General features: G+C 41.2%; 1 pseudogene; it reads left to right on the top strand.

Annotated features, from left to right (window-relative positions):
* The first annotated feature begins 2,265 nt into the window (after window positions 1-2,265).
* Window positions 2,266-6,682, top strand: LOC102240364 (annotated as a pseudogene).
* The last annotated feature ends 381 nt before the right edge of the window (window positions 6,683-7,063 follow it).

Here is a 7,063-nt window from a genome sequence, read left to right as displayed (position 1 = left end):
TCCAACAGCCTTTTAGAATGATGGCTGCTAATGCTCTGTATGTATCCAAAGTGTGGTCATCAGGTTTCCTACTTTGATTTCTCTCTTGGGAAAACTTCCTGAGTTCTTTGGAAATTCATATTATTAGGGTCACTCCTGCATTTTCTTTGGTCAAATTGGATTTCTCACCCTGCCAAATCATCCCTTTAGCACTTTCAAAACTCTAGATATCTAATGTATATCCAGTACCTTAATTATGGTATCTGTCTCCCTCTAAACCCCGTATTGGCTAGTCTGTCGCTATCCAATCTCTTCACTACATTAAAGTCAACCTTGCATTTTCCCCAGTGAGCACTCCATTATTCTGGCCCCATTGCAGCCAAATTTCTGAGAAGTGTCTGTCCATCATGTTTTCACTTATTCATCTTCCAGTCATCTCTAATAGCTGCATTTTTATTCAATTTGCATCTGTGTGTGTTACCAGAATATAGACAGTACAACTCAGGTGATGTAAACAGAATACAATTTTATTTAGGTCTCACCTTGCCCACTTTATTCAGTGGGATAATGTAATGATACACCTGACCAGGACTCATGTTGGCTCTTTCTTATATCTAGATCACAGGACAGTCTTGAAATTTTTTAAATAAATATATTTTTTTATTGATTTCAGAGAGGAAGAGAGAGGGAGAGGGAGAGAGAGAAACATCAATGATGAGAGAGAATCATTGATTGACTGCCTCCTGCACGCCCCACACTGAGGATCGAGCCTGCAACCCGGGCATGTGCCCTGACCAGGAAGTAAACTGTGACCTCCTGGTTCATAGGTCAATGCTCAACCACTGAGCTACGCTGGTTGGGCCAGTCTTGAAAATTTCATACTCCCAAAGACTGTAGACTGAACCCAATGCAGCCACCAAAATCCCATGGTTACAAACACTTTAAGCTTTCTCAAGCAGGAGTCAAGCACAGTTTCTCTATATCTCAGGACTACAGACATAGACGGAGTGTCCATATGAAAGTTCCCAACTAGACATGACAAAGGAGGGGAAGGTGGTGAATCACAAATCACCAAAGAAATCTCTTCCTTCTCTCTTATTTGACTTACTTTTATAATGGAATGGAATGGAATATATTACACACTTATAATGGAATTCATTCTCACATTATTTTCTTCATTGCTTCACCTGACCCACTAAGATCAATCTTAACCCAACCAGATATCATGTGCCCTATGATGTGATGTAATAAATTATCCTTACTTAAAAAAAAAATTGAACCTAGATCAAATCGGCCTCTAGATTTAATTTAGAGTTTATAGGAAATATATGGTTTTAAGGAACAAGTTAAATGATACTACTAGAAAGCTTGAAACTAAAAAAAAAATGTAAGAATCTTTATAGGACAAATGACCTAGTTTCTCCAGAAAATCAATTTCAAGAGGAAAAGGAAGTGGGGATGTGTGGCTCTTATAGAATAAAAGAGACTTACAGGACAAAAGAGCCAAACATGATAAGCAGATTTTGTTTGGAACCTAATTAAAAAGAAAACAAAAACAAACAGCTAGTTGTAAAAATTATCTTTGAGAAAGTCAGAGCATTTGAATACTGTCTGATCATTAGATGTCATTAAGAAATTATTGTAAAATCAGTTAGGTATGAAAATAGCATAATCATTGTGTTAAAAATCAAAAGATCTTTATCATTTAAATATATATAATAAAGCATATACATGTAAAATGACATAATGTCTGGTATTTATTTTTAAAATTTCTACTTCCTAAAATTTTGGAGATAAAAAAGTGGACAAATTTGGCTCAGTGGATACAGCATCAGCCCACGAATTGAAGGGTCTCAGGTTTGATTCAGGTCAAGGGTCAAGGGCACTTGTCTCAGTTGCGAGCTCCATCCCCACCCCCAGTGGGGAAGCATGCAGGAGGCAGCCAATCGATGTGTCTCTCTCACATCAATGTTTCTCTCTCTCTGTCTCTCCCCCTCCCTTCCACTGTCTCTGAAAAATCAATGGAAAAATATCCTTGGGTGAAGATTAACTAACTAACTAACTAATGAACTAACTAAATAAGTAAACAAATAAATTTTTTAAAAGTGGACAATGATCTTAGGACTTGGTTTAATATTCTAGTTTCTCAAACTTCGCATGTGCTTGGAAATTTCTATAATAAATTTGTAATATCATTTTGCCTTCTTACTTTTAGTTTCATTGCTGTTGTTGCTGTTGAGTTTTGTTTATTCTTTCATAGCTCAGGGATCTGTATATTTAAAACTGATGCCAGGTGAGTCTCCCCATTGGCCAGATATAGTTACTCATGCAGGGGATGACTCCCAACTGGGGGTTCAGCATCATTTCTCCACTAGCTCAGGTCTCATATATTTATTTGAAATTAGACTCATTTAAGTCATTAGCATTCAAGGAAGATATCTGGTTGTGTGACTATGCAAATGACCCCACTTCAATTGTGAGGAATTAGGAAAAATTGGTTATTGTTGGGGTTAGCCCACTGCTGTTTTCAACTATTAATTGATACAGACAGTGCAGTGCATGTGTACGTTTTTCAGTTGTGTTTACAAATGAAACCAGCTTGGTCTATCTCTTTGGAATAGGTGCCCAAAGAGGAATTAATCATATTTGTTATCACAGCCCTGAAAATATTGCTAAACCCTAAACAGAAGGTAGCATCCCACTTGCCTTTTGACTGTATATCTGTCTTAGCTTCACCTCAAAAAATTGCCAGATATTAGGGAGGGTAGACTGAGCCCATATACCTAGGAGATAATAGGATGCCCTCTTGGGAAGACAAGTGGCATTGATAGTCCAATATCCTAATTATAATAGTGATTCTTCTAAAGCAGTGTTTAGCAAATTTGCCTCACCATGAGATTTACCTAGGATATTTGTTATAAATGCAAGTTCAGGACTCCTCTCTTGAAGATCCCTAAAGATTTTGATTTAGTAGATTCTGGGTAGACCCCTTAATGTGTTTTTAACAAGCTCTTTAGATGTTTCTTTAGAAAACCCAAGTTTTAGAAACACTTCTCTAAATTAATTTATTTCACTTTAACTATGGAACCTGCAAGCAAATGTTTACTGCCACCAGTGAGCTCTGCTCCAGGAAGGTGGTTTGTGCACAAAGTCTACAAAATATCCAAATGCAGAGAAATTTCTAGAATGCTTATTTCCCTGCCCAGGTTTGCTCAGCCTGGCAGACTTAGGTTGTTAATTGTTAACTCTTCATATTACAATCATCTAGGAAGTTTGAAAAATACTAATGCATATGACCCAGAGGAAATTATTTAATTGATATGTAATAGGGCCTAGCTATTTTTATTTTTAAAGAAGTCCTATGTGGTTCTAAAATAAAACCAGATTTGATGCCTGGCCCATGTGTCTCAGTGGTTGAGCATTGAACTATGAACCAGAAGGTCATGGTTCGATTCCCAGTCAGGGCACATGCCTGGGTTGTGGGCTCGATCCCCAATAGGGGCATGCAGGGGGGCAGTCAATCAATGATTCTCTCTCATCATTGATGTTTCTATCTCTCTCTCCCTCTTTCTGAAATCAATAAAAACATATTTTAAAAATAAAATAATAAAATAAAACCAGATTTGAGAAATACTGAGGTTGAGTTATATAAATTGAGGTAGTTGAAATTTTAGTGAATATTGTGCTTGAAAAGGATAGGATTAGTAGAATCTACCTGTCCCACGAGATCTAAAGGAGAATAGCTCAGATTCCAATCCCGTTCTTCCCCTAATATTATGTACATTTCATTTGTGTTGTGTGGGGTGGAGTGTTTTAGAATTCATTTCTTCTTATCACCTTTAACTATAATTTTCCCTTTCACTGACATTTTGGTCTCCATGATCAGTTTTAAAGTTTTTTTTCTTTCTGTGTGTCTAGGCATAAAACTTAATTAAAGCAGCTTATACTAAGATGAGGTGAAAGGAATGGTTTGATGCCTAATAACATACAAAAATCTTTATTTGAATGGAATTAAAACACTCCACTACTCTGCCGCATTACTTAGATATCTCAACTCTTCTCTGATCTTGGGTGTGGAAAACTAAATGTAGTGAACCAAATCTGGAGTTGCCCTGTTCCTCCAAATATAATAAAAACTAGAGGCTTGGTGCATGGATTCTTTCACCAGTGGGGTCCCTCGGCCTGGCCTGCGGGATAGCGCCAAAATTGGCTCTCTGACATCCCCCAAGGGGTCCCGGATTGTAAGAGTGTGCAGGCTAGGCTAAGGGACCCCACCAGTGCAAGACTGGGGCCGGGGAAGGACCACGGGAGGGCTCCAAGGCATGTCCGACCAATCTCACCCAGGTCCCCATCGGCCATCTGCCCCCTGGTGGTCAGTGCACATCATAGTGACTGGTGGAATGGTCGAATGGTCAGACACTTAGCACATTAGCCTTTTATTATATAGGATAATCTTAAATCCATGGAAATGGTATGTAGAAAGCCCAATTTCCATTTCTGTGAAGCTCCTCAGGTCCAGTGTTCTCGTGGTCACTTCTGACCCTAAACTCTGTTTCTCCCCTAAACTGATCCAGGTGATGATGACCTAAAGAGTCATTCATGCTTTTCCTGTTCTACATCATGTTAGCTTAGCTATAGAAGTCCGTTTTTATCCTTCATTCACATCAGAGTGCTGTGTAGCAAAATTTAATGAAATATGGGGCAGATGGGGGGATTTACAGAGCTGCAATAAAAAAATTAAAGCAAATAATGGAATATTTGTGTTGTTGTTTTTGTGTGTGTGTTTTTCCAAAAAATCTCTCCATAATTTCTCCAAATCAGGCTTCAATCTCCCCTATTTTGTTTTCTATGGCATACTGCACACATTGTCTATCCTTGTGGTGAGTAAATGGAAACCAAATACACTTGATAAAATCTACATTATTTATCTGACATCTATCTAAATTGAAAAATTGTGCTATGCAGAAGATTTCGTTTTAAATCTTAAAACTGAGCACTTTCTAAAATGTATAGGCTCCAAAGACTAGGGTGCTTCTTGCCTACTAAATACTTGGGTTTCTATACATATAAGATTTGAAAATATTGAAGAAAGTCGAAATTTTGGGTGTATGAACAAGATGAGAAAAAAAATCTCCAATGTTAAAAAAATTAAATGTATAAAAATTCCATAGACAAAATTAAGTACAAATCACAAGATGGGAGACTTCACAGAATGGAAACTCAAACAGCTAATAAACACATGGAAAGATGTTCAAATTCACTAGTTATTAGAGAAATGCCAATTAAACCTCAATAAAATGCAGATTAAAAGCACAATGAACTGCTATTGCAATACCCATTATGCTTAGGAACAAGTTTTTAATACTAAGTTTTCTGCCCTCAAGGTTTGGCTCAGTGGATAGAGCGTCAGCCTGTGGTCTGAAGGGTCCCTGGTTTGATTCCAGTCAAGGGCACATACCTTGATTGCAGGCTCAATCCCCAGTCCTGGTCAGGATCCTGTGGGAGGCAATCAATCCATGTGTCTCTATCAAATCAATGCTTCTCTCTCTCTCTCTCTCTTCTCTCTCTCTCTCTCTCTCTCTCTTCCTCCCTCCCTTCCACTCTCTCTAAAAATCAATGGATATTGGGAGGGAAGGTCTGGAGGCCAGGCTGGCTTGGAAGGAGCAGGAATGCCCAGGCTGCAGACTCCTCCTCCGGTGGCTGGGCCTGGGGGCAGGGGCTGGACACGTGGCCCTGCAGGCAGCACCTGGCCTGGGCTCCTGGAGCGCCCCAAGCGTTGCACATCACCATGGAGCTGGAGCACAAACAGCAAGAGAAAGAAGAGATGGACAAGGTGAGGAAAGAGAAGATGAAGGAAGCACAGGAGAGAGGGACGAAAAAGGAGAGGGAAGAGAGGCTGTCACTAGCAGAGACCAAGGAACGAATCCAGAAGTTGCAAGAGAAGCTCTGGGCCCTATAGGAAGAGAAGCACCTGCTTTTCTTGCAGCTGAAGAAAGTTGTAGATGAGGAAGAAAAAGTTGTAGATGAAGAGGTGAAAAGAGCAGAGTGGTCTGACCACTCTGACCTCAGCTGCAGACACACAGGAACTCATTTCCTCAGCGTGTAGGGGCGCCCCGGAGCACTCAGTTGCCCCGCAGGCACCCGCATGGCACTGATGGAGCCAAACAGATGTCCCCACTCCAAGTGCTTACCACCCGGCATTCTGTGGACCCAGCGGCTTTCACAGGGAACTCAGAGCACAGGCAATGCCAAAGCAGCCCAGGCAGTGCCTATGGGCCTACTCAGCTCCTACCTCACTCTGGACCCACTCAACTCTCCTATAGTCCTAGTCAGCAGCTCAGAGCACCTTCAGCATTTCCTGCAGTGCAGCCCTTGTCAGCCAGCCACAGCCCTAAGCCATGCACAGCCACTTTCATCCCACCCAGACAGGGTGTGTCCAGCCTGGTGGTGGGTGCCCTGGCCTTGCGAAAGCAAATGGAACGTGCTAACCAGCAGACTGGCTTCTCTGACTCATCCTCCCTGCACCCCATGCATCCCCAAGCTCCAAATCCAGCCTCTTCACTCCTTGCCGCCCCCCACCCCACCCCCACTTCCAGTGCAGATGCAACCAGCAGTGAAGTCAGGCCTTGCAGCTACCAGCCAACCTGGCCCCCGGCTCCCTTTCATTCAGCACAGCCAGAATGTGCGATTCCACCACAAGTGACCATCACATTTGATTTTCAACCTCACAACCCCCCATGGGTGAATGTCCCCATTGGGTCCTAGTAAAATCTGCCGGGGGTGGTGGTGGTGTGGATATGAAGAGCACAACTACGTAGATATGAACTTCTCTTTAACCCAGGGAAGGGAAGATTCCAATTTGTTCCAAGCAGGTACATTTTTTTAAGTCTGAGAATCATTATCCCATTTAATGAATGTGCATTGTGTCATACGCAGTAGTAGACACTGTAGGAAATGAGACCTTAGCAGGAGAGAGGACAAGCAAATATGAAAAACCACATAGGGACATTCAAAGAAGAGCAAGGTATTCTAGCACCGTGCTATGGCACACACAGTGAAGCCGATTTTGGATCTAAGGGATTAA

The sequence above is a fragment of the Myotis brandtii genome, unplaced genomic scaffold, assembly GCF_000412655.1.
Source record: "Myotis brandtii unplaced genomic scaffold, ASM41265v1 scaffold548, whole genome shotgun sequence".
Lineage (NCBI taxonomy): Eukaryota > Metazoa > Chordata > Mammalia > Chiroptera > Vespertilionidae > Myotis > Myotis brandtii.
Note: the sequence above shows the minus strand (reverse complement) of the source record. Positions and strands in the feature narration are given on the sequence as shown.